This window comes from Chenopodium album, chromosome 15 (assembly GCF_948465745.1).
Source record: "Chenopodium album chromosome 15, dcCheAlbu1.1, whole genome shotgun sequence".
Classification (NCBI taxonomy): Eukaryota; Viridiplantae; Streptophyta; class Magnoliopsida; order Caryophyllales; family Amaranthaceae; genus Chenopodium; species Chenopodium album.
The window spans coordinates 22307995-22317009 of NC_137848.1; the positions used below are offsets into that span (position 1 = coordinate 22307995).

Below are 9015 nucleotides of genomic sequence, written 5' to 3' on the forward strand. Positions count from 1 at the left end.
CAATAAATCCAACAAATATAAAATCGTTAGAAAAATAATAGAAATAAGAGGAACATAATTCTTACTTTGATTCTGTTTGCTTGCAACTATAAAATAATAAACGAGTTAGTAACTTCAAGGAAAATTAATCAAACAATAATTAAATTAAATTAAATAGAGTTGATTTGGGGCCAAACCCTCAAACAATTCTACCTTTCACGCCTTGGTTTAAGGACAGAATCTAGAGTAAAGTATGAACTCCTTGGAGTGCTTGAAGAGGGAATTTTGAAAGAAGAAGGGTAGGCTAGTGTTTAGGCTAGAGCATAGAAGAGAGAAAAAGAGAATTAATTGATGCCCCGTACATCAAGTTACGTATTTATTTAAAAATTATTTTAATAATATTTATGCAATATTTTTAGGTTAAATATGTGCATATATATATATATATATATATATATATATATATATATATATATATATATATATATATATATATATATATATATATATATATATATATATATATATATATATATATATATATATATATATATATATTTGTACAGATCTCGCATGCCCCAAGAAACCCTTATTACGGTTTCTTCAACCCGATTGACCTATAGTTTTTGCGAACTTCCTTCTTGGGAAAACTCTCCCCCGTGGGGTTGGGGGGTTGCGTTCCTTTTTGTTGTTTTATTAAAGCGGAAGTTCACCAGCTCATTTAGAGAAAGGAATGCTTGGGGGGTCGTAGGCTTACAGCACAAGGATGGGGACGCTACTCCCACGAAACATTCGGGCACTCCTTTCTTCTAACTCCATGTTAGCAATCTTCCTCCTAGTCGTGAGAATCTACCCTCGCGAAGCAAACTACTCCTCTGGTTCTCTATCGAGATCTACCGCTTTGCCGAGGTAATGGATACTTCTCTTGGCGTTCGCTTTTAACCTAGATGAATAGTTTCGTTAAAAATGCGAACCCTTGGGAGCACCAACCCTACTGAGGTTTCTAGCAACTCCCTAACCTTTTGCGTTGAGCGCCCGCCTCCTCTTCTTGTAGGGGTCGGCCATCCGTCGTATCGGATGACTGCTCGGCAAGTCTTAATAGCGCTATAGCGATAGGACCGTAAGGAACGACGCGTGCAGGTAGTCAGTCCACCTCTCCGTTGCCAAAGATTTCAAAGCTCATATGGGAAGAAGGGACCTTAGAGGTTCCAGACTTCTTTCTTGTATCTGCAAAATCGTGAAATGGAGATTTCGAAGATCACTTATTGGTTTTACGAAAAAGCTTCCATTTCCTTTCGTTAGCTCTTTCTTTTCTTTCTTTTACTTACCATCATGGAAAGGGTTTCAAAAGATTCAATTCTTCTTCTTTTTCTTTCGAAAATGGAAAGGCTTTCAATTAATAGATTGCACGATACACAGCCCCCCTATACCATAGCTTCCTTTACGAGGGCTATGCTCTGCTTTGCCCACCACCTGGTTACCAGTGATAGAATAGAATTTGTTGTCTTCTTTTTCGGTTGTCAACCCGCTCAGTCCAAAAAAGAAAGACAGTTTCCTTCAACTCTAATGCGGATCTGCCAATCTAACACTAAACTGCAACTGAAGACGAGCTCGTCTTCGACACGAGCAAGGTCCCCCCCGAGGGGGCTAGCGGGGTAACGGTCCAATTAATCGGTGCGCCCATAAATTGGAAAAATTTTCCCTCCCTGCCTTTCTATTCTATACTGGTAGGTTTGTAAGCAGTATGGAGCCGCTTCTTCGCCCAACTTTCATCGGTAGCTTGGAACCCCCTCCTAGGAGGGGATCGATGATCGACCACCTGTGGGACCGACTCCCGACCAGGAGGTACCAGCAGCTACTCGACCTTTTTCTGATGAATCTCCGCCTTCTTGTGCCATAACCGGGTTTCCCCTAAGCTGCTCAACTGAGCCTTGGATCTTATTGCTGTTTTTGCAGTTTTGCCAAGCATTTTGTTGAACAAATTAAGGACCTAGATATTGCATTTTTCCAAGAATGCTTATATATATATAGGGGAGGGATTCGGTAAGAACCCCTCCTTATATAAGAACCCTTTCTTATGTAAGAACATCTTACATTCTAAACTTTTTCCTATGTTCTAAATTTTTTTTAGCTTATGTTCTAAAGTTTTTCCTATATTCTAAATTTTTTCTACTTATGTTCCAAATTATTTCCTACTTCGTATGTTCTAAATTTTTTTTAAGCTTATGTTCTAAATTTGTTCCTATGTTCTAAATTATTTTTTCCTATGTTCTAAATTATTTTTCAGCTTATGTTATAAATTTTTTCTAGTGCTATACATTATTTTTTCAACTTATGTTCTAAATTATTTTTCTTATGTTCTAAATTCTTGCTATCTTCTTGCTATAAATTATTTTTTCAACTTATGTTCTTATTTGCTTATGTTTTAAATTTTTGCTATCTTCTAAATTTTTTTTTTCTTATGTTCTAAATTTTTTCGGCTTATATTCTTAATTTGTTTCCATGTTTCAAATTTTTTTCTATGTTCTAAACATGAACTTCTCAAAATTACAGAAATGTCATTACTAAAGGATCATTTTAGATGGTTAGATCAAAATTAATAAAGGGCTGAGATTGATTCTAATATAAGATTGGGTTCTTATATAGAGGAGGGTTCTTACATGAGCCTTCCTATATATATATATATATATATAAACTCAATGGAAAGACATGAGGCCACCACGTAAATAAAAAAAAAACACAGATTCACGTAAACTATCTAAAAGTATTTGCTATTAATTACAAATTCACAAATCATAGTACGTATAACACTTAAATATATAAAACAAAAAAAAAATACTCGGGTTACCTTAAAATACTGAGAGAGTATGTCTTCAAATAAAAAATTACTGAGAGAGTATTATGTAAATTACAGTTATACATTTAAATTTTAAACTAACTTATACTCGGGTTATATTAAAGAAACTAGGTGAAACCCCGTGCAATGCACGGATATTGACTAATTATAATGAAAATATAATTAGACATTAAAAAACTAAATCGATGGATCAGTATTAAACCGTATGAAATACAGTTCGTATTAAAAATGAAATACAGTTCGTATTAAAACAATAAAAACATGAGAGAGAAAATATTTAAATATGTGATAGTTATAATGTGCAAGTCGATATTTTAGGAAGTTTACTTTAGATTTTACATAAAATAAAAGTCATAATCTAAATGCAATCCTTTTTTTAATGTAATAATATTTTTTTTAGAAAGTAATTTTGGCGGGAATTTTTTTAGTAACACATTAACAAGTGTTCTCTTAGATTCGCTTTTAGTAGTATGAAATTGATGATTGTAATTGCAAAGACATGCGAGTAATGTTAGACATCAATACCCTAATGAAATTGGTATAATGGCTGAATTCTAAGGGCTCAAGTTCTCTAACTCGAGTACTCAGCAATACACTAATGAAATTGGTAAGTTGGCCCAAAAAATGTCACAATCCGCGTTTTTGGTGAGAATAGGCTGCTTACTTTTTTTGGGCTACTAGACCGAGAATTTCAACACGCAAACTAACAAAGTATTATTTCAATATGCATGCCAGCCAATTCTCTACTTAATTAATGCAACAAGTAATTATAGTAACTACACTATTTATTTTACATAAGATCTGGTCAGTGATCTTGTTTTGTTGAACAACGAAGTATTAACTCCATTTTAAATATGTATTGATGTGCCAACTACTATATTACATTATATTCCTCATTTTCTTATTAACATTTTAAAACAGACTTAGTCTCGTTGTCGACTTTTTATCACACATTAATTAATTAATTAATTATTGGTACTAATTGAACACGATCTATTTCGAGCGACACATCATTTTAAATAATTTATCGATAACAACTAATTAACAGGGTTTACTACAACAATTATATAGGTTGTTAAGACTTAATTTTGAAAAATTAGTGAAGTCCATTGAACCTTAGTTTGTATGGGAATTTGGTATATGAAATAGAGAATTTATCAGAATATTGTATGAAGATAGGAGATCCCTTGTTTAATGTGTAGGGATCATGTTGGGGAATAAATAAATGTACAGGTTCATGCTAACTCTCCTAATTCCTATGAGGCATTATTTGCTTTGACTTATATATTTGTTACTACTAATTATTAATTTAAGTAGAAGTAGATAATAGTACAAACAATGATGTCCGTTTTTTAAAAAATGATTAGAGATCTTCAGTTCAAAGATAATTATATACGCAGCTCTTTGAGTACGTAAACATTTTTTTAAAAAAAAATTGTTTCATATATATTTTTCAGTGGTGTAAATAATAATAGCATTATTAAATCATACGTCAAACTGATTAATTAATGTTTGTTTTAATTTTATATTTTATTTTTGAGCTCTTCCTTATATATAGGCCTAAGAGTTTCATATGTCATTGTATTTACAATACTTCTCTATCTTTATTTTTAAACCATGTCAACTAGCAATTCTCCCCTAATGTTCTCTCTTTTATACCATGTCAACTAGAGAGGGGCACAATTTACCAATTCAATAAGATGATTAATTCAAGCATGAGAACTAAGTGCTCATCAAGTGGGAGGTGACCTAATTGAGATCCCACCTCTCAAACGTGAGATTGGGGGTTTATAAATTTAAAATTAGGGACGAGTATTGGTGGTTGTCTCTGGATTCGGGTAAATTTCTAAATTAGGAAAAAACAATGAAGATATTAATTATTATTTGATACGGAGTATAAAAGTTATTAATGAAAATTCTAAAAACTATGGCCTTGTTTGGCATGGTTTTTAGTTTTGATTTATTGATTTTTCTAAAAAGAAAAAAACCAAACACGAGAAATAAGAAAACAGTGTTTTCACTTTTTTGTTACCAGATTTCAAAATTATCGTGATTTTAATAAGTTTGACAAAATTTTGATTCATTGTATGACATAAATCATATTTTTTAAAGACAAAAAATTTCAAAAAAAGAAACGACTATTTCACCAAATACCACTAATTACTTAAAAAATTCACCAAATGTAATCAAGGTTTTCAAAATTTATCAAATGTTGCTGACAGACAATACATTGACACATCGCGCCATTAATTGCATATGGACGTTAGTTGTTCTTTAATGCAATTCTTATTTCACTAAATCCCATGGGAAAATTATTTCACCAATTGCCATTACTTTTAAAAATTAATGGGGGTCATTTTGACCCTTTATGGAAACAAATTAAGATCAAAATTGGCAATAAAAAAAGAACGTAAATGCCCCGTTTTGTGTGTTGAAAAATATCTCAATTAGCGTGTCACTATTTTTTTACCATGAAAATTGATCGGGTAAGGTTTTGGGGGTCATTTTGACCCTTTATGGATACAAATTAAGCTCGAAATTAGTAATAACAAATACCCTGTAACAAAAACGCTAATCGTGACAAAAATTGCTCGAATAAAGTTTTTAGGCTCATTTTGACCCTTTATGTTATTTTATTGCCAATTCCGAGCATAATTTGTGTCCATAAAGGATCAAAATGACCCCCAAAACCTTACCCGATCAATTTTCATGGTTAAAAAATAACGACACGCTAATCAAGATATTTTAAAACATACTAAACGGCGCATTTACGTTATTTTTTTGCCAATTCTGAGCTTAATTTGTAGCCATAAAGGGTCAAAATGGCCCCCAAAACTTAACCAAGCAATTTTTGTCACAAAAATTGAGAAAACAAAAATATAATGATTAAAATAAACCAATCATATCATGACACGTTCGGGATTTTATCTTAATGGCTAACGGAGTTAACAACCGTTAGTCATTAATGGCATTTGGTGAATTTTTTAAAATCTCGATGAAATTCGGTGAATTTTGAAAGCCTTAATGGCATTTGGTGAATTTTTCATGAATTTAGTGGCATTTGGTGATAAGCACAAACTAATCCATAGTGATATTATCAAATTAATCCCTTTCTAGTTTCTAATTTATTCAATTTCTTGTATCTCTATTCTAGCTAGAGAGCGACATATCTAACAACAATATGGCAATATTCAGGGAGCATATATGCTTAGGTTAGATCATGTTTAGAGACATCAACTAATATTTAATAATTTTGTTTAAAAAAAAATAATATTTAATAATTTATATTACAACATAAGATATACTATGCACTATTTCTTAGTTAATACAACCAAAGGACATATATACTTTTTCCTTCAATTTGGTGCACGCAAACTTTTTTTTTTTTTTTTTTTGGAGGAAACTTCTTATGTATACTTGCTTTGTATAGTTTAATTTCAAGTTGCAAGACAAAATGCTAGTCAACAACAACTCTTTAAACGTACACTCTTCTATATAAATCCCCCAAAAACAAATATAAATCCTTCATCTCATAAATCAATATCGTTACAATTATTATTATGAGGACTAACCTTAAATCATCAATCATTTTAGCCCTTTGGGCAACTTTTTCCCTCTTACTATCCTTCCCAACTCCTTCACTTCAACAACCACAAGTCACTCCATCAACCGGAGTAAGGCTTCAAAATGCCTATGTAGCCCTTCAAGCATGGAAAAAGGCGATAAACTCGGACCCTAACGGGTTCACCTCGAATTGGAATGGTTACGACGTGTGTAGCTACAAGGGGGTCTATTGTGCAAATGCACCCGACGACTCTTACGTTAAGACGGTTGCAGGGATTGATCTTAACCATGGCAACATCTCCGGTTCCTTACCGGAGGAACTCGGTCTCTTAACCGACCTTGCCCTACTCCACCTTAACTCAAACCGCTTCTTTGGGACTATCCCTTCTTCTTTTTCACACCTTAAACTCTTACATGAGATTGACTTGAGCAATAACTTGTTTTGTGGTGAGTTCCCTAAGGCTCTTCTCTGTCTTTCATCACTCAAATTCCTCGATATTCGATACAATCACTTCCAAGGCTCTATCCCCTCCGCCATGTTTGACTTAAAACTCGACGCTCTTTTCTTAAACAACAACAATTTCTCCTCTGCACTCCCTACAAACCTAGCAAACTCTCCTGTATCCGTGTTTGTCGTGGCTAATAACAACCTCAACGGGTGTTTCCCTTCCGAAATCACCAAAATGGGAGCAACTCTACAAGAGATCATTCTCATGAACGCGGGGCTAAAGGGATGTCTACCATCAAGTATAGGGGAGTTGAACAAAGCAACAGTATTCGACGTAAGCTACAACGAGCTAACGGGCACCTTGCCCGAAAGCATGGGAAAAATGGATAGCTTAGAGCAACTTAATGTTGCACATAACAAGTTATATGGGAAGATACCTTATAGTATTTGTAGTTTGCCTAAGTTGGAGAACTTCACTTATTCATACAATTATTTTTGTGGAGAACCTTTACAATGTATGAGGTTACAAGATAAGGATGATAAGTATAATTGTCTACCTTTAAGGCCATACCAAAGGTCTCCTGAAGAATGTACACCCTTCCTAGCCTACCCTCCTAATTGTAGCTCCTTTGGTTGTCAAGGAAGTCCGTCGCCACCGCCACCGCCGCCACCACCTCCTCCTCCGCCGCCATCACTGCCACCGCCGTCGAAATATAATCCACATGAACAAGTACCATATAATTATATTCCTTGAATAGTTCAATTATTTGTTGTGTACAAGTTAGTTTAATTAATTAATTTGTGTTGTCCAGCTACATATTTGAGATTGTTACGTTGGTGGGAAAAGTGGGGTTGAATATTTGAGCCAATTGCTTTGGATAATTTTGACCAAGAAAAGTAAAAGAGTGGTGGAAAAAAAACAAAGGAAAAAGTCAATGGCGTTTTATTTGCAAATATAATGGGTTATTTATTTTTTGTTGATTTCTTCGTAGAAAGATGTAAATTATTGTAATAAGGGAATGTAAATAAGAGTACCATCCCCATCCATGATGATGTAGCCTCAATATTTCTCATGTTCTTGCTTTATTATTTTAATGAGCTTTAATTTTCTTGTATTGTACATGTTTGGTACTTGATACGGAGTAGTAATTAATATTTTCATACTTCTAATTAGTTGTTCCATTCTTTTCATGACAATTGAGACAAATTTGTATATTTAATACGTTTAGTTGATTGCGTAATAATATTGATAAATTCGTCTTTTTTAAATGCAACACTAACCACACATTAACGAACCGTTAACCTTAGCAAAATAGCAAATAATAAAAAAATAAAAATAAAAAAATGCATTAATTTATGAAGCACGAAAAAAGTTATAAACTTAAAAAAAAAAAAAAAAAAAAAAAAAAAAAAAAATCAAGTAGTTGTTAGAGGAGTTATACTTTTATATTCACTTATCCTTTAAAAAATACATAATAGCTGGTCACACTTTATGGTCAGTCATTATAAGGGGTTACTTCATTAGTGTAATAGGGGTTATTTGGCCAGTGTTAAAGAGGTTACTTTGTTAGTGTTATAGGGGTTATTCGAGCAGTGTGATGTTACTTGGCCAGTATTATAGGAATTACTTTGTTCTTATATAAGTGGTCACACGATGCAGCCATCCACACATAAGACAGGCTAAAAATAATAATAAAATAAACAACAACAAACTTTTCATTTTATTTTATTTTTTGTAATCAGCAAACTTGTTTGATCAGACACAAATTATCGAAAGATGACCTGGCCAACGAATCAAGGGGATCCCGAATATAAATCCTGATCATTTGTTAGCCTATCAAATTATGTACTCACGATTATGAATAAATGAAGTTACTCATACAAGTATATAATGAAAATTTAACATTATTAATCCCAACTTTGGGCCATTTACTTTTATTAATCCCAACTATGAATAATTCCAACTTTAAGGGTCGTTTTCTTTTAACAGGTCTAAATGACCGGTGATGTGATGAAAATGTGAATTTTTTTATTTTTTTTTAAATTGCCAAATGTCACATGTTTAATGGTCCAACAAATAAAAACTATATTAAAAAAAATAAAAAAATATATTAAAAAAAACTAAATAATAATAAAAAAATTGAAACCACTGCCCTTCCCAGCCAGC

At 32.8% G+C, this 9015-nt stretch overlaps 1 pseudogene; it reads left to right on the forward strand.

Annotated features, from left to right (window-relative positions):
- Positions 1-6365: 6365 nt before the first annotated feature.
- LOC145582082 (leucine-rich repeat extensin-like protein 4 pseudogene) lies at positions 6366-7968 on the forward strand (annotated as a pseudogene).
- The last annotated feature ends 1047 nt before the right edge of the window (positions 7969-9015 follow it).